Source organism: Lygodium microphyllum, chromosome 14, assembly GCF_053477565.2.
Source record: "Lygodium microphyllum isolate KBCC chromosome 14, Lygodium_microphyllum_v1.1.10, whole genome shotgun sequence".
NCBI lineage: Eukaryota > Viridiplantae > Streptophyta > Polypodiopsida > Schizaeales > Lygodiaceae > Lygodium > Lygodium microphyllum.
Genome location: NC_141148.1, coordinates 28015818 through 28043352, shown reverse-complemented (window position 1 = coordinate 28043352; position 27535 = coordinate 28015818).

The following is a 27535-nucleotide window of genomic DNA, read 5'->3' as shown; positions in this document are numbered from 1 at the left end:
AAAAGAAGAAAGAGTTGGTTGATTAGTCAAAGGAATAGGGGATTTTGAAAGTGGAACAAGCTCCATCAATGGAGTCGTTGAAGTTGAAGTAGATCCCAATCTTAGTCGCATCCGCTCTCTTCAAGCAATCATGTTAACTACATCAGTAACATCTGTCCATGCAGTCTTGACTCCTGATTCGAAGGTAGCATCTTCTAGGTGATCAGCAAGTTTTTCTTGCAGAATGGGATCCACAACCTTAAGGAATAATTCAATCTTCTGACCTTCCATACTTTGTTGGTCTTCAACATCAAGTTGTCCAAATTTACTTTCAAATTCATGGTATAGACTTGTTGCAACTAAACCTTTGTTGGGTTTTTCAACCCATTCAGTGAAACTTTCCTTTGTCATAAGGCCAAAGTCTTCTAAGAATAATTATTCACGTAGGACTTTTTTAAATGCAGCCCAACCATGGATTCTTTCTTGAAGACCATGCTTGGCTAGTCTGGCAAAATAACGGCTCCATGCATGTTGCAGTACACCAAAGAAGAGCATTTTCTCAACATACAAATGAATGAAAAAAAAGACATTTTGACCATTAAATTGTTTTAATTCACACCCAACTTCTTCTAGGGCCCTGATAGCTGTGGAATCAATCTTCTCTTCTTCTTGCCTTTGTTGTTGTTGTTGTAACATTTGGATTTGTTGTTGTTGAGTTTGCTGTAGTATGCACACCAATTGTTGTAGAGTATCTTCTGAAGAATCCCCTATCTTGAAGTTCTCTTGCACCGACCTTCACGTTGGGTTCACCAATATTGCAACACATAGGGTTGAAGGTCACCATAGGGGTTTGGCAAGAGAAGAATGTATGGGGGTTCAAAAGCTTAGACTCCAAAGATGATAGAGATAAGAGAAGGGTTGAAGGTTTCAAGCCAAGTTCTTGAAGATAAGTGAGAGTAGGGTGAATGTAGATTCAAGGAGAGGAGTAGACGGAAGAAAAGGGGTTCGAAGAGATTGAAGATGTAGAAGAATACTTCAAAAAAAAAAAGAATTAGAAAATATAGAAGAATACTAACAAAGATGAAGCCTGTTAGTTTCTTTCAACATTATGAGAAAATATAACTCTAATAGACAAAAACGTGTATAAAATAATACCTTCCTCTATGTTGCTCAGATTGCCAATCTAATTCGTCCAATGGCTCCAAAAGGGGCGTTAAATACCAAGACACTTGGCCAGAATCCTGCAAGATCACTCCTTCTTCATCTCCCACTTTTGGAGTGTTGTTCATTGCCTGAAAACAACGATCGCACGTTGCGCGATTTCGCTAATCTCTCTTTTTACATAAAATCCTCTCAAATTAGTTGAAAGCTACATGCTTTCTTTTACATGTTATCCTAATCTAGAAGATGTCTATAGTTTTGTAGATTTTTTTACAAGAGATAATATCTAGAATATTAAAAATTGACTAAAATCTAATATTTTTGAACCATAGTCACTAATACTAATGTTTAAAATGGCATTGGCTCTCTAAATCTAAAAGGAAGCCACACTCTAGATTTTTTTACACGGTGTACGTATAGCAATACGACAACGCATGGAGGATCAAAGATTCAAGTGGTCATGAAGGTCCAAGACTGTTAAAGATCAAAACAAGATAAAACAAGGCATTTACAAGACACTACAGGGTTTATATAGACTATTATGTGTACACCCTTCATCATTGGAGGTGAAGTATAGGGGGTATAGGTTGTCTATAAGTCCTACTAACACAATATTAGTGAGTTTGGGAATCTCCCAATTTCCATTTTTTGAATACTAAAAAGGTGGCACCTCAAAACCATATGATGTGACCTATGATTGGAAAGCAGTTGAAAAATGGAATCTATTGAGCTATAGAGCGCTCGATTTTTGGAGTTATAATGTTCAAATTATGACAAATCCAAAGTTTTGACCACATGGTATGGGATATTTCCATATTCCCCAATATGGTGTTTACTAAATTTTCCATAGGGTTTGACAGCCTCAAGAAGAAGTGATTTTTTGATGAAACAGGTGGAAATAGGGCATGTGAAAACAAGATGCAAGACCAAACAATTCAGTCTCAGAGATTGATTCATAAGTTTTTAATTTGAAATCTATTATAACACACAAGTGCTCATCTCAAATAGGTAATTCTAGGCTTCTATTTGAATGAAAATTCTGGAAATTAGAGTTTCCTAGCTCAAGTTATGGCTGGTTTACTAACAAACAGAATTACGAGACTACTATAATGATAAGTCATAAGGTTAAAAATGGCCTAGGAGGAGTATGCTCAACAAATTAGAGATTCCATGCTAGAAAGTACAACCCAAGAGAGCCTCAAAGAGCCTCAATTGCAAGGTAAACTTGGTGCTCTCAACTATACCATATGTTAACATGAGACTAGGCATGCTTATAGACATGTAGAGATACTTTCAAGGGTAGAACAAATGGTCATATCCAACCATCAAACGAAGTCTTCCATTAATAAATTATTGGATTCAACAACTCAAATAAATTCTTTAATTGACAAGTTAGTGGAGTTCAATATGCAAACTATAGCTCAATTCACCCAATGGATGCAAATGCAAATGCAAAACAAGGACACAAGAAAAAGTTAGAAAGCATTGAACCTTTAGCTCCACTTCAATCATCCAACTCTAGCTCTCAAAGGTACTACTAGAGACCGAGGCATAACTAATAGTGAATATGAAGTAGGAGAGATTTCACAAGGGCATGAAAATTATTTGGTTAGTATCAATGGTGGTCTTTTACAAATGTATGGGCCAAATTTTCAAGTGCCAATGGGTCTTTTGCCTATAGGAAATCATCAAACAAATTCTTAGACACCTTATGGAAGAGCATCATCAAATTCTGAAAGCCCAATACTAAGCAATCATGATTAGCTTATTTTGGGTTAGTAACCTTTTGATAAAAGGGAGTTAAGAAATAAAATAGTATTGGCAAAGAATAATGGGTAGTCATCTTCACCATTCAACCTAGATGAACGTATTTCAAAGTTGGAGTCATAGTTTGATATATTTCCTTTGAATGATGTCATGAAAATTCACTTTGTTTCATTGTACTAGAAAGGTTTTGCACAGACTTGGTGGTGGTATATCAAGAAAGAGAACATACTAGTGGAGAATTGGGATTCATTCAAGACACTCATGGTTGAATTTTTTGTTTCTTCTCTTGAGAAAGAAAATTTGGCAAGAAGGTGGTATGGACTAGAGTAAAGAGACCTTAAGTGTATGAGAGTACATAAACCATTTTTTAAATCTCACTATATATGTGGAGAGCATAATGGATGAAGCTAAGACCCATAAGTATATGTATTTCCTAGAGCCTTCATGTTTGATTGATGTTATGGCTCATAACCCCATCATCCTTTTCCATTAGGAAAAAAATGAACACACAAATGGGCCTTTTAGCCTCCCCTCTCTCCTCCTCAAAACAAGGAAAAGAGGAGAGAAGAATAATAAAATAATCATCTTCTCTCTCCACTTTTGCAATCTTGTTTTGCCTTTTATCTATAAAGATATACTCAGATTCCTTCTCTCTCCTAGTTCAAGAGGTATTTTTCAACCAAATTTTATATTAAAAAAGGAGTTAGTTACAGGAGTGTGGTGCTTTGTTTTCAATGCAAAATGATTAGTAGATATGAGGTAATTGATTTTTTAATCAAGAACAAGGAAAATAAAATTTCGAAAGTTCCTTTTAAGATAGTTTGGGGACTTTTCATATTCTAGCTTTTGGTCAAAAAACAAACCAACTAGTCAAATTTCATGTTTTTGGAAATGTTTTTAGAGGTAAAATATAAATGTCTAAAATATGAAAAGTCTTGGACATCCCTACCCTTTGAGCTCTTTTTCCCCATATCTATACTCTCTCATGGCTCTATTATGACCTCTTCTCTATGTTTATGCAACCTTCATTAATGCCATTGCAACGTGTAGGAATGTGGAGCGAGTGTTATCAGAAATTGGGCTACATAGCATCAAGTAATGATTGGAAAAGATGACAAGAGATCAAGAAAATTTGGTAAATTGCAAAAAAAGTCTTGTTTTGGAGGAGCAAAGGCTAGGAAGTTTCTCTTAGCACTCATCAATGCGGAACGGAATGTCATGGTTTGTAGGTCACAATACTACAATGGGTGGAAAAAGTTACATTTTTTGCAGTTCTTGATCGAAGTAATGGAGAAAAAAAAAGGTTGGCCAAAGCTAAGGTTTGGATAAGTCTTAACAAATTGGCTCCCTTACTTTGCAAGATGGTGTTTAACAATGAAGATAAGCAAGAATTTATTGATGATGTGGATAGCTTCTATGAAAACATGGTGGAAGAGTGAAGCAAAAGCTCTATCACACATTACATGGTGCATAATAAGTTAATATTTTAAAATTATATGAATTGTATAAACTATTGAGCATAGTTTTACTCATGTGTGATATGTGTCTTTGTAGTATATCCTTGAGGCACATGGGCCATACTTTGTAGAAAAGGAAAGCATCGAAGTTTGGTCCACACAAGGGATGGAAAATTCACATTGGATAGTGCATGGAGCATACCAAAGAAAAAATGATCATGGTGGAGGGGTGAATGGTAGCAATCCAATGATCCAATTGCTATCTTGGTGCTATAGGATTATAGTAACGGATGAAGCTAAACTCTCGCAAAAGAGAGCAAATGAAAGTGTTGATGAATTGGCTGTAGACATGATGGAATCACGTCATGTTACTAAAAGAGTGTGTTATGAAGCCTCAAGTGCTAAAGAAAACCATGCCAAGTGGCTAGAAACAAGGCTTCGACAAGGCAGCAAATGGGTTCAAAGAGAGCTAAGATAGTAAGATGAACAATGTGTTCAATGTGAATGCAATTCATAGTTTAAGAGAGAAAGAGAGAGTGTGCATCTATGTGAATGAGTCTTACAATTTAGGGTTATATTAAATATGGTTTCCCTTTCTCTCTTATTCATTGAGTTCTCACATCTCTTGTGTAAGAAAGATGGCTAGGCCGCCTAAGGTAGTTGTAGATAAGCTTCTGCTCACAGCCCCATATCGTGTTTAGCCCCTTGAAGCATCTACTAGCTCAGATGCATCCCCTTATCAACCTAACCCAACTTCCTCAAGCCACTCTCACAAGGGTCCTCCTTAGCATCCCCACAAGAAACGCAAGTGGAAGCTAGGTACAGTGGCCCTAAGAGAAATCAGGAGGTATCAATGATCTTTTGATCTCATCATTTCCAAGGTGAGCTTCTCGAGACTTGTTCGCGAGATTGTGCAAGATATGCACTGCATAGAGAGCAGGTGGTGGTTTTTGGCACAAGGTCACGATAGACCTAATTGCTTCACAAAAGAATGTCTTCATGCTATACAATGTCTGCAGAGGCCATTTTAGTTGACTTGATGACTGATGCTCAACATTATGCAATATATGCAAAGTGCATCAGTGTAACTCTCAAGGACTACCAACTTTTAAGAAATCTTGAAGCAATGAAGGATGGAGTCATTCCAATGGAATGAACATAGATAGTAATGTTATCTTTTTTGGCATAGTGTTCTTCTCGTGGATTGGATATATGACTATGCCCGAGTGCAAAACTGTTATATGCGCCCCTAAAATATGAATTAAATTTTTTACTCTTACACTGTGCATCTTCGCTATATTTTCAACTCTTACTTACAGTTTTTGCTAGCACTGTCAATTTCAGTAGAAAAAACATGTGAAAATTTGCCATTTCTTGTTGTTGCAGACTTTACTCCTAATGTCTCTATATAGTCTATGTGGCGCGAAGTTTCTAGGGGCCAATAGTCATAATGTTGGTGTGGGATAATTTTTAAAATACTAAATTGTATCGGAATGTGATGAATCTTCACATGGACACTCGTTGGGTAGCCAAGAGTCCCTTTTTTTTTGAAAAAAACATGACTGTAAACCCATGGTCTAAAGTCTGGCATCAAGAAAGTGGATCTAAACGCCATCCTTCAGACTAGGGGTTTGCGGACTTTTTTTTTCCCCAAACAAATTAATTTGGGCTCTTGGCCACCCAACAAGTGCACATGTGAAGTTTTGTTGCATTTTGACAAAAGGTTATGGATTTATAATCACACAATGGACATTGCGTATGAAGCTGCATTAACCCGGTTTTGGGGTTTAGATGGGTTAAAAGCTCATTTTTCTTCTCATTTTCACATCTTGCTTTCTTTGCATCCTCCATTCTCACACCCCCAACCTCTGTCTCTTCTCCATCTTGCCCTCCTCAAGCTTGCATGGCACACACCAAGCAAACATGTTGCCTTTTCAGTCTCAGGGGAAGGTCTCACGCCAAGGCCCACAACCTGGAACAAAAGGTGGAGCCTCCTCTAGTGTAGCAACAGGTGCTCCCCATAGAGCACAACGACCACCACAGAAGAAGAGGAGATGGAAACCGGGCATTGTCACCCTTCAGGAGATAAGGAGAATCCAACGTGGATAGGAGCTTCTCATCCCGAAAACATCTTTTCATAAGGTTGTTCGAGAAGTCATGCAAGACTTGGAGCTGAAAGGAATGGGAAGATATTGGGCGCAAGTGTGGGATGGCCCACTAGAGTGGGAAGGTGGATTGATGTAGCTATGGAGGCCTTGCAAATGGCTACAGAGGGGTTTCTCATCGACTTGTTCGATGATACACATCTTGTGGCCATCCATGCAAAGCACGTCACAATCACATATAGAGACATGAACTTTATCAATCGGCTTTGACACGCCAAGGGGACTCCTCCATAGGTTATGTGATTAATAATGCAAAGTTTTTAATGAGTGTTATAGCACCATAGCATCTTGGAAGGCCAAAACTTTTTGTATGCTTTGCCACATTTGAATATTTACATATATATACATAATATCCCATATGATGTGTACTGAATTCAAATAATTGAGTAAAGTTGTTTTGTTTTGTTTCTTGAAATGCTCGACTCTTAAGTTTTTTTAACGTATGTATGTATCAAAAGTAATAATTAATACATACGAATACGATTTACGTTATTGCTTATGCACAATCGCAAGTACAATACTATACGTTGACATAATTAAATTGGATTATGTTAACGTATGCGAATGCATCATTCACACACCACACATTATCATCACACTTACATGAACCACACATTTATTCAATAAATATTTATTTATAGGGATAAAGTAAAATATCTTATATTCATCAAGAAAAATACATGCGATGGCTGATAGTGATGGCAGATACAAAAAGCCAATAGCCAACAAGAGCTCTCATTCATTCCTTGGCTTTTTCATCGGCGCGGAAAGGAGGGGCTAGCTTCTGATGAAAATAGAAGTTCCTTCTTTGTTTCAAAAATGACATGCTTCCCCTTCAGCTCTTTCTCCAGCAGAAGCAGATTTGACACTTCAACAAGGTCACCTAATGTAGCAAGCACACACATTGCTCCACCACGTGTTTGGTCAAACAAGTAAAGTAGCTTTGATCGCTTGATTCACACCACCTTCTCCAAGATAGATGTCACAAGTATCGCTTGAAAAGGTCCAAACTTGGTCAAAGCTCGAATTTTCATTATTGTTTCTTACCTTCGTGGTAAGCACTTCTTATGGAAAACCACCAAATCTACAATAAGGTTGCCAATGTACTCCTTTTGAGCCGAATCCTTTCGTTGATATGCATGCCGAGCTCCTCCTTGCCTTGATGCAAACTCATCTATATACAGTATGTCCTAAATGACAAAGTCAAATCAAACAATATATTTAGCAACTAACCTAGAGTTATCAGAAAGCGACGAAACTTGATTGTAGGGTACATCGGGTCCCCCAAAGTCCACCGGTGTAATCTTGGCAAAAAATGATGCATGTAGCTACCCTGTCCGAAGTCTGGTGTCTGGGGCTCAAAAGTTTGGCGTTTGGGCCAAGATTCCACCGGTGGACTCAAGGGAACTGAATGCACCCTACTGTCAAGTTTCATTGCATAAAAATATATGGTAGTTAGAAATCTCACCTTCTCTAGATCATCTTGTATCTTCATTTCCTCGTGTGTCAATGAGGCACCTCTTTGGGTGGAGGGATCTACAAACTCCTTGGTAGAAAGATGGGGCCTTGATCTGAATAGATTATGCTGTAGTGCTTCAAATTCAGCATCTGGCACAAGGTAATCTTCTTCAACCAAGGTAATATGCTCCTATGCTGCTATGATGGCACTCACTATATCTAAGTTTGCTCCATTATATCTTCCAATCTCTGCCATCGTTAGATGCACATCCATGTAATCATAATCGATCAAGTCTTCCATCGAATCCTTGACTCGGATGGAAAACAACTCTTCTTTCTTCATTTCCAAGTATTACAGCACATATGATAAAAGCAAATATTGTACACCATCTACTTCAATGGGCATCAAGAAGGAAAGGTTGGGTTTGTCGACTTGTCATTATTTTGAAGATGGCACCATGAGAGCCAACCCTTGATCTGCCACCACCCGATATTCCTCTTCAACATTTATGAGCTCTTCAATCGGTTCTTCTTCCGTGTATGTGATAGCAACAACCTGTGGAGTTGTATCTTCATCGCTCTCCTCCTCTAGGGGTATATCCAATGCAAGAAGGTGAATTGCCAATGCGCAATCACACTCCATAAGATCGAAAGGTGTTGTACATGTGTAATGAGTAGGGATCACGGGAACATGGCATGGGAACATACTAGTCACATTGACGGTATATAAGGTGCAAGAGGGTATTTTGAGGCATCACATAAATTTTCAAGAAACTCTCTTTTCACCTTCTCAAGCTTCCATGGCTTCTTCTTCCTCTTCTTCTTCTTCTCCCCTTTCCTCTCTTTCTCTCTCTTCTTCCTGTATTTCTCTCTCCTCTCCCTCTTCTCCTGCAGTCCTTCTCTTTCTTCTCTCCCTTAGTTAGGACAGTTAGGTCTCTTTCATTACAAGTGGTATCAGAGCTTTGTCCTTGATCCTTTTCTTTTCCCATAGATTTAGGGCTCTCACAAATTTTCCAAAGTTAGAAAACCCCAGTTACATCTTTCTCACAGGTACACAGGAGTACTCAGGTAGGTTGTCAGCCCTCTTGAAGACTATGGCAGCCTTTCTTGGAGATTTTCCAAGAACCATGGACACATCTAGAGGTGGGCAGACAAATTTGACATGTCTTCACTAATTTTCATGTAAGTTTCTTGAGGATTTTGGGCAAAAAGGAGTGTAGCACAGTTAGAGAAGACTAAAAGCTCAGCTACTTTTCAAGAGGACCTTCTCTCTCCTCCTTCCTTCAAGCTACCATGGAACCTTCAGCCCAAGAACCTCAGAGATCTTGCTCCCTCCTCTTCCTCGATAGGAATGTGCTTTCCCTTCATCTTGCTCAGCATCTAAAGCAGCATTGCTTGCCTTGTCTAGAGCCTCCAAGGAGCAGCTCAAAAAATGCGGCGCATTTTGCGCTGGTCTTCCTGGCTTACTCCCTCTGCTCCAGCTTAGTCCAAGCCCTCTCTTGCTTCATTTCTCAGCTTTGGCACACCCTTGGGCAACCTTGAGCATGGGTATTGACCCCCCCCCCCCATCAGTTCTTGACAACACCTCAAACCCTACTGTGGGCAGGAGCCATGGCAGCCATGGAACCTTCAACCCAGCTCATGGCACACTAAATCCCCTTTAATTTTCTCACCTCGGGAGCAGCCAAAAGCTTCAACAAGTGAAGATATATGACATTGAAGGCCCCCATACAACCACATGGCAGCAAGAAGGTGGGCAACCACAAAGCTCTTGAAGGAGGTAGCCAATAACTCTTCCCCAGGCTTGAATAAGGTATGTTAATCAATTCTTCCTCTCTCTTTTACATCCAATTGTTGAGCTCAGCCACTTGATGAGAGAGATGGAAGAAATGATTGGTTTGAGATTGCCAATGGGATTCCCACCCTTAATCCACATACCCTAGGAATGCATGCATAGCTTTCTTTCCCATTGAGATTGCCAATGGATTCCCACCCTCAGTCCACACCCTGGGAATGCATGCATAGCTAGATAATCTTCAATTTCTTTCCCATTGATCAAGATTTTACTCTAATCCTTAACCTGCTCTTGTTTGATTCCTATTATTAAAAAAATTGTAAGAAGGGTAAGTCATGCAATCAGTGAGTCACTGAATTGTAGAGGTAACCCCTTCCCCATCCCATTCCCTTATTGATCATGCATATCATGAAAGGCCCAATCCTCAATTTGTAAATGCATATCATGATGGTTTTCTTAATAATAAATGTCTACCATGTATATTCTGGGTGAGGAAAAGCCCGATGCCAGGCGAGGGTGGCAAAAAGAGGGGTGACCCCCCCTTGCCATCAAAGACCCTGAAGGAGTGCACAACCCGGCCCGAGGGGAACTTTGCCCACCTCCCAGTGATCCGGAGCCCAAAGATTATTGCAAGTGCAGGTACATTTGATGGAATAGCCCGAGCCCTGATCATTCGAGTCTACATCCCTCTACATGCATTGGTAATGTCATGTATCACTTGGAAATGTATGGTGGATGCATGTAAGAAGGGCAGGGTATGCAGTCATGGAAATGGTCTTAGCAATAGAACTACGGATGCAAAGGATGTATTACTCTATATGGCATTGAGAAACACCATTGAGGTCCTGGATGTCTTGGAATAAGCTCCTCAGCATTGGGATAAGGTATGCTCCTTGAGGGAGTATTTGTAGGGTATTGCAGACAATCAGTCCTACAAAGTTAGCCCGCAAAAGTTGATTACAGCAAAGCCTTCTTGTGTGACTGAGCATGGGCCCTATTAGCCTGATTCAAAGAGGGCATCCCCCCCTTTGATTTGAACTAAAAATCTCCCCATTTTTCCCTATGGTTTGGGAGATACGCTCAGTTTTGTGCTAAGAGGTACTGTGGAACAGCAGCAGTCCTACAGAGTCAGCCCACAAAAGTCTATTATAGAATAGCCTTCTTATGTGACCGAGTGTGGGACCCATATCTCAATTTGAAGAGGTTATCCACCCCTTTGATTTGAACAAAAAATCTCCTCATTCCGCCCTACGGTTTGGGAGATAAGCTCAATTTTTTGCTCAGAGGTACTATGGGACAAGCAATAGTCCTACACAGTCAGCCCACAAAAAGTGCTTACAGCAAAGCCTTGATCATTTAATGTCAAAGATATTTTTATATAGCCTTATAAAGGGGATTGAGAGCTTTAATTTGAATCAAAATTTTTGGCGATCAGAGCTTCCTAGCTCAAGATATTGTCTTTTTTGTAACAAGGGGTCTGGTAGACTGCACTTGGGATGGTAGGCCACACCAAGACGATCCTACCTTGATCCAGTTAATCCATAAAGTTGTGCCGCATGATGATTTGGCCAAGAGTGTCAAGAAAATAACTCAAGAGAGAAAAGAAAATGAAGTTTATGAGTTTCAGAAAACTAATGGATTGTTATACTATAAGGATCTACTTTACGTCTCTCTAGGAAAGCTGATACTAATCCAGGTACTCCAATGACACCATGGCAACCCAATAGTAGCAGAACGCTTTGGAGTTAATGAGACCTTAGAGCTTATTTCAAGAGATTTTTCGTGGCCCCGTATGTGGAAAGAAGTTAAGGAATATATAAAATCATGTCATACCTATAATAAGGCCAAGGTACCTCGTCACAAATCACATCATGATCTCCTCCAACCCTTGCCCATTCTAGCATGAACATGGTATTTTTTGTCCATGGACTTCATAACATATCTTTCCAAATTAGACAAATATGACCCTATTCTAGTTTTGGTAGATAGGTTCACAAAAATGGAACATTTCATCCCTACAACCAAGACCATCATAGGTGTAGCTATGGCTAGACTCTTCCTCATATACATTTCCAGATTATATAGACTCCAAGACAACATTACCAACGATCAGGGTCTCCAATTCATATCTAGTTTTTGGAAGAGCCTTTGTAACTTCCTTGGAGTCCAAGTTAAGCTATCCCCCACACCTAATCATCCACAAATTGATGCTCAAATAGAACGGGTAAATCAAGTCTTCAAATAATATCTTTGATGCACCATCAACCACTATTAGAATGATTGGTTTAAAATTTTGCCCTCCTTTGAAGGGTTTGCTTATAATAATAGTATCTATGCATGTACCAAGCAAACTCCTTTCTTTGCAAACTATGGCCAGCATCCAAGGATGGATGTATATCTCTCCAATCAAGTAAAGAACCATGCCACCCGAGGTAAAGCTCAACACCTAGTAGATATACACCAATAACTCAAGTAATAAATCCAAAAGGCTCAGAATCAATACAAGAACTATGTGGACCACCATCGTCTCAAACATCTAGCATACAAAGTTGATGCTAAAGTATGGCTACTCATGCATAACCTTTAGACAACAAGATCCTCCATGAGGCTAGACCACCAGAGATTTGGGCCCCTCACTATCATAGCCCAGATCAACTCAATTGACTCCAACTTCCCAGCACCATGAAGATCCACCCAATCTTCCTCCATGCTTGCTCGAGCCATACCATAGCTCATCATTGAGAGGGGAGAGATCTAATATCCCCCACCTGTCTAGATTGAAGATTATAAAGAATTTGAGGTTCAGCATATCTCAGACTCTAGGATTTCCTAAGATCGATTGGAATACCTTGTTCACTGGAAAGGATATGACATCAATGATCGTGTTTACCGCAGCACAGAGGAGCGGGAAATGGAAAAAAAGAAAAGAAGGAAAAGGCGCCTTAACTGGCAACCAGACCCTGGGAAAAATTAAATGCACAGGCACGACCCTCAAGAAGTCTTAGAGTCGCCCAAGGAGAGTAAAAGAATAAAAAGCACACCATTAAGTGCGAAAACACTTCCAAAACCTTGTAAGAGAGTGCCAGGCTCATCCCTGTGCAAATTGTATGCATTAGTTGGGGATAGGATAGACTAGAATGGTGGGAAATGAGAAATGGGCCTAGGCTAATGGCCAGCCATGTAAAAAAGGGAGATGACCGCCCATGAAAAAGTAGGGCATGTATATAAAGTTGAAAAGTGAATGGGAAGCTCATTCTTGTGTGTGGCCAAAGCTTCTTCTTCTTCTTCTCTTGTCTCTTGCCTTCTTACTTGTGCTTGAGAGAGGGATTGAGAGAGTGTGAGGGAGTGATTGTGTGAGAGTGAGGGATCTTGGAGAAGAAGCTCTCCATATTCTCTCTTCATCTTCTCCTCCTCTCTTCTCTTCTTTTGTCTCGCACGTGGCTATGGAGGATGAAGCTCATGGGAGAGGGATTAAGGTTGCTTGAGCTTGCCTCAAGGATCATGGAGCTACCGGTGTGCAAGAAAGAGGAGGGTACTCGATCGAGCATCATGGTAAGCTCACTACACCCATAAGGTAGGCATTGCGTGTCTGCTATGTGAGAGGTAGCCATGGCCGCTCGGTTCGAAACACTTGAGTAATAAGTGGTCCGAAGGTCTCGGGGTAGAGCTCAAAGCTCCCCTACATTTTGGTTCCGTTGCCGGGACCAATGAAATCAAGCCTTGAGCGCCGCGCGCATCAAATCGAACATAGAAGTAGGGTTTGCAGCCTGAACCGATGCTCGAGATAACTAGGAGATTTAGGAGGGTTTAATCCGTGAAACAAGTAAGTATTTGGGTTTGTTGGAAGCATTAGATTAGGACTACTATTCTGCATTTCTGTTTTGCATGTTGGCTGCACTAGATTAAGGTTAGATTAGGGTAAGAAAAGAGAAAACAGAGATTGTGGCCGCTGCTAGAAATAGGGAAACAGGGGACCAGATTCAAGTTTCTGGGTGAAACAGGGAAAGGAAACTGGCTGTAAGGTGTTGCAATGCTGGGAAAGGACCTTAAGAGGCTTGGGAGTCCAGGAAAAACCTCATTTCTTTGGTTAGCTTTGTGTGTGAGAGAGAGAGTGAGAGAGCTTCTAGTTCACAGGACGAGGGAACGCTACCACGATTCTAGGTGCCATCGATTCGTGCTGCTCCAGGTGAGTCTAGTGTTTTCCAATAGTACTCTAATCTGATATGGGAAGTCTATAGTGATTGTGTGCAGCAGACATTAAGAGGGATTCAAACACACCGGAATCGCACCCGCCGCCGACACAGTCAGACCAAGTCGCAGTGGTCCGATTCCTAGAATCGGACCACCTGAGTCCTGGGGTCGGACCATCCAATTCCCAGAATCAGACTGTCTGACTAAGGGAGTCGGACCATCCCGGTCCGAGTTCCAGAATCAGACACCTCGATCGAACGTGCCACGTGGCACTCAGACTGCCCATTAGAGTCGGACCATTATAGTCGGACCACTTTGAAAGTAGGACCACCCTCCTAGTCTGATTCCCAGAATCGGACCACCAAGGTCGGACGAGTCCCAGAATCGGACCAACCCCGTCTGACTATTAGAGTCGGACCAGACCTGTCCGATTGCAAGAATCGGATCGTCCGACTCCTAGAGTCAGACCAGCTCTGTCCGATTCCCAGAATCGGACCATCTTGCCAGAATGAAAAGATAAGGATCTTTTGCTGGCCTTGCCACAGACCTGGCCCCAGGATGCAACTCTGAACACCCCCCAAGAACCAGTTTGACCATTAGAACCTCAGAGACCAATCGAACTTAGGGCGCGGAAAGACCGTAGAATAGCCGAAAACCGAGTTGAGAACTCAAATTAGGCTGGGAATGTGGGTAGAAACAAGGTGGAATTTGCAGTAAACGGTTTCTGCATCGGCACTTCACTCTTGTGCTCCACTAAGTTTGCACAGCAAGAAAAGAGAAAAGCTTGTTTTCGCACCAAGCACCACGAAAGCACTAAACACAATGTGTGAGTAAGGATGGCAGCTGCTTTTGAATAACAAGGAACACACCTAGATATCTAATAACATTAAGGAACCCACTAGTAGGAAAAGACCCCAAGACTTAAACAGGTGCCTGAGTGCCCTACTATCAGTACCTAGAGAAGACAGGAAGACACGGGAAGCAACAAGATACAAGAGTGGAAGTTGCCGGAGCTGATTGGATTCATTGACAACCTCGTGGAGCTGGAAGCAGAAACAATGTCGGGATCAAGAGGCGAACAAGGGGAAGACCAATTAGACTTAGGAGAATTTCCAACCTCGGTCCAGGAACTGGTCCATGACTACGATCTACTCACCAAGATCGTGATCCAAGGCAGGTTTGTAGAGGAAGTGGTAGCTAACCTAGAAGAAGAGAGAAGATCTATCAAGAGAGCACTAGAAGGCATAATTGCCTACAACCATGAGCAAAGGGCTAGAAGGCTGCAGCAAGATGTGGATATGTACAAGGCTAGACGAGTACTAGACCTAGCTGGGGCAGCCAAGTCCGGACCGAATGTAGAGAGGGAACAGGCAGCAAAGGCTGGCATGACATTGAGTGAATTGGTGGCAAAGCGACTCATGGACAATACATCTGTGGAAGAGAGTGCTACTGCCCTAGCCACCGCGCTACTGCCCTAGCCACCGCTCTACTGTCAGGATTGGGAGTCACACAAGGGGCTAAAGGGCAGGCTAGAATCCCCATAGTAGCAAAACAACTAGCTCGATACGAACCTAGCAGTGACCCGTACAGCTTCATGGAGTAGTTTGAGCAAGTATGTGAGGTGAACGGTCTTACTGACCCTGCGGAGCGAGCTCAAGCCTTCGGCCTGTGCTTAGGCGACAAGGGGAGGACCTGGTATTCTAGTCTGGATGACGCACAACGTACAAACTTTGCCCGCCTTAAGGGCCTCTTCATCAAGAGGTTTTCGGAGGCGGGGTATTCAGACAACCTCATTGTTAGGTTGATGAATATCAGTCAAAGGGAGAAGGAGGACGTTAGGGATTACATCACTCAGGTGCGCAGCCTCTACAAGAGAATCCCTGCCAATGAGTGACCTACTGAGAGGTTAGTGTCTATAGTGTTCATGAACGAGATTCGGAGTAAGGAGCTCTACAAGGCTTTGGCCAGTAACTCCACCTTACAACGAGACATGCTAGCTTGAGTCTTCGAGGAGGCAATATGCATAGATGATCAACTCAGGGAACGTAGCATGAGGACTACCAACCGAGATAGTGCAAGTTAGAGGGACCCTGAGAGATCAACCACCTTGGGGGAAAAAGCAACTGCTAGCATGCAGGATAAGGGAAAGAGTGTAGACCATGACCAAGGGATGGCAGAGATGAGAATGGAGATTGCACGGTTGCAAGAGCTCGTGAGAAAGCCTGTGAGATCACATGTACAATGTGTGTACTGTGGCGGCAATCACCTCCCAGTTGAGTGCTAAGACCCTAGATCTTGGCCATACTCAGATTGTGGTAGATTCGGGCATGATGCAATGCGTTGCAGAATGTCGAGGAGATTCCCATACACACAACAGTACAACCCTCCATACTTAGGTAATAGGCCACCTAATTTCTTTGACACGGGAGCCCAGCTAGCTCTTCCAGTACCAACTGACTCAAGACCTGCCGTGCCTAGGATGGAGATGAACCCAACTGGTATACCCAGGCCACCAGGGCCTTTTGTGACTCACCCATCTAGCGATACTCCTGTTCACTTTGTGGAAGAGCCCAATGAGGAAGAGATGTATGTCAATCCGTGCATATCCTATGACGAGGAGGGCAACCCAGTCCTGATGGACTCTCGGCCAGTGCCGGTGATGGCTTTAGGAAGAGGAAGAGGCAGAGGCTTTGGAGGGCCCAGCCAGGATCCAGTCACATGCTGGACTTGCGGCCACCTAGGTCACATTTCATCATGCTACCCAGAGCGAGAACAAGATAACAAGGACAAAACGGATCTCCGATGCGCAGAGTGTGGAATCACATATCTGTTTCCTGACTGTCCTAGGCGGAAGCCATCAACCAGCTCTGCCAACATGCCATCGGTGCCTTTGGGGCTCTTTAGAGTGGAAACTTTTGGTAGCGAGGATATGCCCATCCCACTATATGCTATGACGTGAGCTCAAACAAAACAAGCAGGCATCTCCTTGCCAGGGCCAAGTGACCTTGATGCAACCTCAATGGGGAAAAAAAGCCGGAGGAGACGGAAAAAGAGAACCGATGAAAAGATAACCCTTAAAACCGAGGAAACGACTACGCTAGTAACGGGAAAGAAGGTCACAGACGGAGAGGTAGAGACCTCGGCTCCTAAGACAGCAGAGCTAGGAAGTGCCAAGGCAGGGGAATATCCCCACCCCAAACGGCAACTCGAGGCTATAGCCAAGGTCAAGGAGTGGGTCAAGGACGCCCAAAAGCACCTCGAGGATGTTGAACCCATATTGAAAGATCCTATGGACGACTTCTCTAGTGTTAGCACACTAGTCTCACCCTCAAAACCACAGGCTGGGAGCAGACCTGCACCACTAGGAGTGACTCAGTAGCAAGGCTAGGGGGGAACTTACCAGGGCAGACAGAATGCATGGCCTAGAACTGCTAGCCTCAGAGGAAGACAAGGGTCTAGTAACCTCCTCACAATCTTGCTGTCCACTCTAGTAACTCTAAGCTTGGAGGATTTGCTTAGGCAAAATCATTCCTTGTGGCAAGAGTTAAAATACTTGATCGAGGGACACGTAGGACTTGCGGGTGCTGATCCGCAAGAACATGATGCAGTTACACGGATTCCAAGTCTAACTCTACACTCAAATCCTAAGTCTTTGCACGTCAATGCTTTTTGGGAAGGCACTGAAATGCATGTAGTTCTACCCATCCTAGCCTTAGGAGACATGACTCGAAAAGGAATTATAGACACAGGCGCCGGTGTTAGTGTGCTAAACCATGCAGTCCTAGAGCCATGGGGAAATCCTCCTGTAGAGACCGCTAGATTCAATGTCACGCTAGCAAACAGAATGAGGGTAAGACCATTTGGGGTCTTAAAGAATTGGCCAGTAAAGATTGCTGGTGTGCAATTTTCGATAAACTTCATTGTCATGAAGGGAGTGGATTACAACATACTATTAGGCCGACCTTGGATGAGGAATACACGTGTCATAGAGGACTGGGTCAATGGATTGATTTTCCTAGGGAACAGAACTAGTGCAATGAGGGTAGAGATGGACACTTGGACAAGGACACCTGTCGACCTAGCTGCCATCTTGGCTATGCTAAAAGGCGATACTCAAACGGTGAAACCCTATGGATCGCTCGCTAGATATATTCCTTGCCCTGAGGATGAGAGGGATTGGATGCACATTTTGGCAACCATTGACCTACCATTCTCGGAGGAGGAAGAACCACATCAGCAGGCTGCTAAAGCCGCAACCATGCCAACTGAGGAGCCAGTTGTGCCACTTTGCATGATGGTAGGAAGCTCACTCAACCTGGGCAAACCAGCCTCGTCCCACATCCCCAACAACAAATTAGGGCTTCAGGAAATCGTAGAGTATCTGACCAATAAATTGGACAAAAATTTGGCTGCTAACTTAAAACCTGTACGTGACCTTTTAGCTAAACCAGAATGGAAATGGACCAAGGTCCACGACCTGAACTTCTTATATAACTGGGCTTTAGTTTACTGATGACAAGGAGATTGAAGAGGGAAGCTTAGCGGATGATGAGCAGTCAGAAGGATAGGACCCGGATGATGAGGAGTATGAGGACTGTCACTCTACGGGAGAAGAGAGTAAAGAAGAGATCGACACAATAGAGTACGACATGGAGGGAAAAGCGATAGAACAAATTAGGGTAGACTCGAGGCCTAGGAAAGAAGGGATCAGTTGGAACGAAAAAGGAGTCATGCAAATGGAGTGTGACAGATCTTGGCTAGAATGCATAGGAGCCGTGGATTACGAGCAAGCCAGAGTAGCACAACCATGGGTGATCCCAGTGCTCAAGACAGATGCACCTACGGAACTACAACCCCCTGGGGAAACACCTTCCTCAAGTGAAGGATGTGAGTTTAACTCACAGTCGAAAGTTAGCACTGAGAGTGATCCCGAGATACCGCAACCCTCTAAGGTCAAACGCACCAAGGGAGACTTGCCAGTCCACCTGAGGCGCAGGAGGCTAAAAGAGGAGGCCAGAAAGCAAGCAAGGGACTCAGAAGCAGAAAGGCAGAAGAAACCACAGGATCTACCCAAACGATTTACATAATTTAAAAGGGGTGACAGAGTAGTGATTCTGCTAGGTGCAAAAAGACAAGGTTAGACTAGTGAACCGATCGAGGGACCCGCCAAAGTCAAAGAAGTTAACTTGGCTAGGGAGGGTGAAAAACCAAGACCGGTGCTCGTTGCAAATGACTTGGCGGAGGATGAAGAGACCAGAATCATTGCGCTCCTGCAAGAGTACATTGACGTATTTTCCTGGACATTGGACGAACTTAAGGGAGTTGACCCTAGAGTCATGACTCATAATATCCCAATGATCCCAGATGCAGTGCCAACGAAACAACGACCTTACCACATGAATCCCAAGTAGGCCCATGCAGTAAAAGAGGAGATTGATAAACTCATGAGGGCAAGTTTCATATATGAGATCGAGCACACAGACTGGGTGTCACCTATCGTGATTGTCATGAAAAAAATAGAAAAATCCGAGTGTGCATGAACTACAAAAAGGTGAATGCTGCTACGAAGAGGGATAACTATCCTTTACCTTACACCGAGCACATGCTTGAGAGGGTAGCAGGAAAGGAAGCCTACAGTTTTTTGGATGGTTTCTCGGGCTACAATCAAGTGCAAGTGCACCCCGACGACAGGCACAAGACTGCCTTTGCCACGGAGTGGGGCGTGTTTGCCTACATTGTCATGCCTTTTGGGCTAATGAACGCACCTACAACTTTCCAACGCCTAATGTGCGCTATCTTTAAGGACATGCTTAGGTGCGAACTGGAAGTGTTCATAGACGACTTATGTTTACACTCTAGTTGGGCCGAACACTTGGAGAAATTGAGAGCTGTTCTTGAAAGGTGTAGGCTGTACCACCTCTCGTTGAACCCCTTAAAGTGCCAGTTCTGGGTAAAACATGGATGCATCTTAGGGCACGTAGTGTCAAGGAATGGGATTGCTACTGACTTTTCCAAAGTTAGAGTCATTGTTGACTTACCACCACCCGATAACTACAAGGGAGTTCAGTGCTTCTTGGGACACACTGGATATTATCGATGCTTTGTACTAAATTACACACTAATAGCTAGACCATTGTACAAGCTATTGATAGTGTTTAAGTGGACGGAGGAATGCCAGCGCGCATATGAGGAGATGAAAAAGGCTCTTACGACTCCATCAATCCTACGAGCCCCAGACTGGAACATAACGTTTCATGTACACATAGACGCCTCTAAGTTTGCTATTGGAGCCGTGCTATGCCAGCCTGGTGAACATAAGTTGGATTACCTGATGAGTTTTGCCAGTAGGTAGTTCACAGAGACCGAGATGGACTATTCCACGACAGAAAGGGAGGGGTTGGCCATGGTATTTGCGATAAAGAAATTTAGGCATTACCTGTTGGCCACTCCCTTTGTCTTCTTTGTTGACCATCAAGCCTTGCTGTATCTGGTGAACAAGCCTTGCACTATGGGGCGCATAGCTAGATGGTTACTCCTCTTACTGGAGTTTGACTTCTCTATCGTTGTACGCAAAGGAAAGCAGCATTATATGGTTGACCACATATCCCGCATACCCACAGGAGAAGCCGCTGGACAAGGCGTGCCTGACGATTTGCCGGATGCCCATCTCTTTAACCTGTCTAGTGAGTGAGAATTATTTAGAGCTGATCTGATGCTATATTGGGCCGATGACATAGTGCAAGTGCTAGAAAATGGACTACCAGAGCGACCCATTGAGAAGGCCAGGCTGAAAAGACTTATCTTGAAAATTCAGCCATACCAACTGATAGCTGGTCAACTCTACAGGTTGGGACAAGACGGTTTATTGCGTAGGTGCGTGTGTGAGCACGAGATGCACGATGCATTGAACGAAGCACATGGAGGAGTCGTGGGAGGACACTTTAGCGGGGACACTACATCCCGAAAAGTGCTACAATCCCAGCTATGGTGGCCCACCCTCTTCCGCGATGCAGCTAAATTCGTAAAGCACTGCGATGAGTGCCAAGGGACCAAAGTGCCTGTGCGAAATGACAAGATGGAGTTGACCCCGGTCATAGCCCGACAACCCTATGAAAAATGGGGTATCGATTTTATTGGACCTGTCAGCCCTGTGGCACAATATTCCCAAGCTCGCTATATCATAGTGGCAATCGACTATCTAACAAAATGGGCAGAGGCACGAGCCACGAGGAAGAATGATGCTAGGACCACCGCAAAGTTCGTGTGGGAGCAGGTCATTTCACGGTTTGGCTGTCCAATCGAACTTGTAAGCGACCAAGGCACACACTTCATTAATGAAGTGATTGCCCACTTGCTCTCTGCTTGTCTAATAATTCATCGGAAGTTCTCTCCCTATTACCCTCAGGCTAATGGCCAAGCCGAATCCACAAATAAAATCTTAATCAACGTGCTTACAAAAGTCGTGTCTACTTCAAGAAGTGACTGGGACAACAAGCTAATGGCGGCCTTGTGGGCCTATCGCACAACTTATAAATGGCTATAGGACATATGCCTTTTAGGCTGACGTACGAAACTGAGGCCATTTTACCCTTAGAATTCTTCATCCCTAGCTTGAGGCTAGCAATCCAGGAGTGTTGGGAGGGAAGACATGCTTGGACCAACCGCTTGGTGGAGCTAGAGTGCTTAATAGAGACCCGACTCCTCGCCACTCACTCTCTGATTTATGAAAAGGCTCGACGAAAGATGTGGTTTGACAAGCATGTCAAGCAGTGAGACTTCGAACAAGGGGACCTTGTTCTACTATACTCGGTAAAAGGACATAAACAGAAGATGAAGTTTCGGGGGCTAGGGCCTTTCAGAGTACGCATGGTTGGTAGGACCGGGAATGTTGAGTTGGAGACACTTGACGGTGAAGGAATAGGCTTTTTTAATGGCAGCCGCATAAAGAAGTACTATCCTCCTTCCCATCCATTACATGAGCCACCCGTGCTAGAACCCCCACTGAACGTCCGCATGGCTACTGTAACTGACCTTACAGATCATGACGAAGAAGTAGTGGCACCGGCGTATCTACGAATCATAGACGCAGCAAGGGTGGTGTATTCTTTTGAAGCCTTGATTGATGAAGGTGCCGACTACAACATCTTGACGCATGACCATTGGACACGCATTGGTCAATCGAAACTACAGCCCACTAAGGCCAATGTAATATTTCCGCGTACCATGTACGGTAAATATTAACTTGCCGCACGTCATATGAATCCCGTGCAAGGATTATCACTAGGCCAGCAGTTGAGCTATAGCTACACGCGGGGAATAGAGACATTCCATCGTCAAGAAAATAGGGCCGAGGGATTCGAACCGGCATAGCCGCGGGAAAACCCCCTCTTGGGAGGAGGATAAGGGGATAAAGGTAAGGTTATTACAAATTTTTTTATTACCCTCCCCAGCCGATGAGTGGCTGGGGGAAAGGGATGGGCTAGTGGAGCATGGGAAGGAAGGATGGGAGAGAGGCCATGCATCCGCCACGTGGGCAGACCCCTCTCTCCCAAGGACCTATAAGAACCCCCTCTAAGGGGAGACAGGGGCGGTGGGCATGCTGTGAAGGGGAGATGGCGGCAGAAGGTCGTGTGGAAGGGAAGGACTGCCGTGAGGGAGATGGCCGTGTGTTGCAGGAGGCCGCCGTGTGAAGGGCCCGGCCGTGGAGGTCGTCGCCATGTCGTCGTGAAGGAGGGCCACAGCACCGTCCGCCAGCCGCCACGCTGCCCCAGTCGTCAGCCCGCTGGTCGCCACCAGCCGCCTCAGACCACCCAGCCCGCTGCCGCCGGGATCACGTCCCACCTCCTCCACACGTGGACGTGTCAAGAGAAGCTTCTTAGAAGCTTCTCTAAAGAAGCTTCTAAGGGGGCTTCTTAAGCCCCCTTCCCACTACCTTTTTCCCCCCCATGAGTCTTTCCACACCCCCGGGAATTTAGAAGAGAAGGAGGTGACACGGGGAGGCCTTCATAAGGCCGTTTTTTTGCCCGGAATTCAATTTCCCTTTCCCGCTTTATCACCACATAGTCGTATTAGCCGGTGTAAGCCCTTCTCACGGATTCCCAACACAAGACCCTTCTCATCGATCACCCAAAAGCCTTCTAGGCTCAGATTTAAAGGCCCTCCCACTACATTGCCCATCGGTCTATCCACACACACCCCGGAACTTGAAGAAAGAGGAGGCGACGAACCTTCTCAACGATTTTCCATAAGCCTCTTGGCCAAGATCTTGTAGAGAAGAAGAGGGGTCCTTAAAAGCCTTTCCCCAATATCTTTAATCCTCGGGATTTTGAAGAATAAAGAGAGGAAGCCCATAAAGGCCTTCCCACTAATCACTTACAAGGCCGGTCCTTGGATTTTTGGAAGAAGAAGAAGAACTCTAAAGTCCTATTTTTGCAAGGCCCACTCTCAGGAGCCCTTTTCTGCGGACATCATCGTAAGGCCCACATAATCCTTCCTAAAACCGGATTTTTTCAAGGTGGATTAAAGCTCTCAAATCTCCATTGTCAAGGGGATCTCATAAGAACCCTAAGGCCTTCCCAAGGCAAATTCCGCAAGTCGGAACTTCAGACAAGGAAGCCATATATCAAAGAGAGTTGCGCATACAAGGGAGGCGGGCCAAGGTCATAAGATTGCAAGCTAAGGCCAAAAGTTGAAATCCACAAAGGCTAACGGGAGATCGAATTCGCGATGGTCTCAAAAAAAGATCACAAGGCGCGATGCGGAAGGTTCACCCCGAGCATACGTGGACATTTCCCGGAATTCACAAGTCCAGGTTTTATCTATTTGGATTCCACACAGAAGTATTGAATTAGTCACGATAACTTCATGGATTAGGAGGCACTCATGCATGTCAAATGCAACTAGTTAAGTTAAATGCAAGTAGGACATGAATTGGCTATTTGAACATTATTAGAAATAGCTTAAGATATGGGAATTGATCATTGGAACGTCAAAGGAATGAATGAAAAAGAGTATAAGGTGTCTATGCATTTGTAGGACCTTATTAGCAAGTTTCCTTTTTGTATATTCAAAATGATGAAACTCCGATGGAGTTGTATATTTCTAGAACCATGGGCCAACATAATTAGCAATGGTTTGGAGGATACCCTAGACCCCTGCTACTCGGCTGGAGGTAAATTCCGTGACCGGAAAACGCTAAACAATGGGTAGAATAATCCCGTGAAAATAGATGCAATACATGTGCAAAAAGGTTGCAACATAGTATAGACTGGAGATTTGTCCACAAGAGAGTTTTGTCATCTCTCGAAATGAGGTTGGCAAGTTATTGAAAGAATTTAACTTATAAGAGGATGGGTAATCATCCTGTTACTCACTTTTCTTGGGGGATAACTGCCAAGGAAAAGGAAAGGTTAGGTGTTTGCCTTGAAGTAAATGACCAGACAATAAACTAAAGCGACATGGTCGCTGGATCCTGCCACAACAAAACCTAAGGTATTGGTAGGGTATGACCCTAACCCAAGAATGATAAGAATCTTGCCAAGTTGCAATTGATTCCGGATCGAATGCGGGTTGCATTCGGAGAAAGGGAGCCACTCCTTGACAGTTTGCCAGCTAAAGGACCATTGAAATTGATTGTGCTTGTAACAGTTTAGAAAGGACTGTTTGCATTGTTTGCTCAATGAACTAAAGGATGAAAATATATCTAAAGCTTCAGGTTGGTGCCTGAGAGGCAGCTTCAGTTACCCCCGACTGCCTGCCTGACCCTAACCAAGGGGGTTGTGAACCGCGCCAGGAACGTGGACCGAACCCGCCGTGAGAGGTCTCTCCGTTAAGTTCTGCTTGGAGCAGGAGGACGCTTGGGTGCCAGGGGGGGCTCTGGCTGTAAATCCCTCGCCTTCCGGGTCCTGCACAAGAGACTAACGTGACTCGGGATTGGATCTCGAGGCCCGCATACTAGTCTACGGGTGGAAACTTGGGATAGTAATCACATGAAGGATTACTGGATAGTAATCGGGCGGATTATGAATACGCCTACGGGCGGGAACTCCTTGTATTGCAAAGATAAAAGGATATAATGATAATAAAGAAGTTGTTTGGCACTGTTTTCTTTATGTCCTGTGATAAGATTACGTGAAGGAACCAGTGCATAACAGGGTTAATTAAAGAAGCTGTTTGTATATGTCAAACTAATGTGGTAGGTAATTACATAACTAAAACAAACCGAGGAAAGTGCGGAGGATGGACCATGGGTCCGTCCTATGGATGGGTGGTCCCGGTTAGCCGGGAACTTTTCTCAAAGTCTTCGACGAACAGCAGGGTGATAATCAGCATCAAAGCGAATAACGAGGAAAATGACCTAGAGTTACATCCTATCCGATTCACGCTGTTTTAGGGGAACGGAATGGGACTATGTCTTGTGGCAGAGAGGTCGAGCCTTGCATCCCTCTCGTTTCCCATTCTCCTTGAACCAAGTGCCGCGCAAATCCGCTTCGGTCCAGGCGCTTCTGCGTAAAGTAAGTTCGCTCAGGTCCGACACTAGTTGTTGATAGTTAATGACCAAATAGGGAAACCCAAATTCAGGTCGATCCTAAGTGGGAACGGCCAGGATACTTCCGCTACGTGGCAGACTCGGGAAGACCTAGATTGCAAAACCCGTAACATTCCATGGGAGTGCCGGGCGGAGCTTTCTAGACATCCTTCCCGATGGACTGCTAAGACGTGTCCGGAAAGGTTCTAGTGGACACGTTACAGTTGGTATCAGAGCGAACCAACAAAGGATTTGTTTTTAGGAAATTTTAATAAGAAGAAGTAAAGCAAATGTTGTGTCCCAAACATTTCCTTACTTTGAATACTGTCTTGCAGAATTATGAAGCATGGAACAGGTTCTTAGTGTTCCGAGTCATGTTTATGACCGCGATGCATTCCACAAATTATCGACAAAGGGTTGAGATGATGAACATCCTAGACCGCATTCACAATCCATCACCTGTGTACGTGGAATGGAGATGGATGGGTGTTACAGGGATCTATTACATAACTGCCTATCAACCTGCGCACCTTCAAATTAACTTGAAGAGAATCAAGTGGATGGAAGATTTGAAGATCGTAAAGCTGTTCGTCTTTATTGAGGCTCATGCAAACGTGACCCTACAGGTCGGAGGTCGAAGGGTTAACCAGAATAAGTATGTGTACGGGGAAGTGATTCAAAGAATCCCTGCCGACCGAATCAAGGTTTTGGGGCGTCGTGAGAAGAATGGATATCGAAGGAAGAGATACCCTAATCTTCCAATGAACTATCGATTCCTGAAAATCGATGATCCTAATCCGTACTACTACTCAGTTCCTGTAGCTGAATGCAATAATATCTTATTCTCCTTGAATTAATGTATTAACTTGTACCATCAGCCCAAGAAATAATTGTGCCCCGAAAGGGCTATGCTGATATGAATGGAATAAAACTTTTTCCCGATTGTCTTGACTATGAATATTGATAAAGAAGTAAAGTGAATTGGTCACTTGGCTGAAGGAATATGGGGACGTAGTTCTGAAGAGTTAACAGAACTCCCACTTCAAAGAGAAGTAGATCATGAGATCAAGCCAGTAATAGGAGTTGTGCCAATTGTGAAGAGAACCTAGAATGTCTATATCGAAAGCAATTGAGTTGAAGAAACAACTCAAGCAGCTGTTAAGCCAAGGCTACAGCAGTCCTAGTAGCTTCCCATGGAGAGCTCCAGTCCTATTCCAGAAAAAAGAAGATGGAACACTTCGACTATGTATTGATTACCGTGGGTTGAATTAATCAACAGTTAAGAACAAATATCATGTTCCTAGAATAGATGAGCTTTTTGATCGCCTTCAAGATGCAAAGATCTTTTCCAAAATTGATCTCAGGTCAGGCTACTATCAAGTCAGGATCAAGAATGAAGGAGATTCCCAAAAACGGCCTTCAATACAAGATATGGGCACTGTGAATTCTTGGTTATGTCATCCGGTCTTACAAATGCACCTGCCACCTTCAATAGGTTAATGCGGGATATCTATAGGCCATATCTTGATGATTTCATGCTTGTCTTCTTCGACGACACTTAGTCTATTCTAAACAGGAAGAAGATCATGAACCCCAACTACGGATTGTGTTGGAGACAATGAGGTCTCATAAGTTGTATGCGAAAATGAGGAAGTGCGCACTCTTCAGACGTTAGATTGAAGATCTAAGATTCATAGTATCATCAGAAGGAATATCAGTAGATCTAGCCAAAGTCAGAGATGTACTTGAATGGCCAATAGCAGTATCAGTCAAAGAGATACGTAGTTTTCTTGGCTTGACAGGATGGTATAGGATCTTTATCAAAAACTATGCTTTGATTGCAGCACCTTTGACAGAATTATTGAGGAAGCAAACGTCCATTGCATGGTCAACTGCCGAACAAACTAGCTTCGATAGGTTGAAGCAAAGTTTGGTATCAGCACTGATCCTAAAAATTTCTAGACCACAGCAAGGAGTTCGAGGTAGTAACTGATGCCAGCATGCTTGCCTTAAAGATATGTGCTCATGTAGAAAA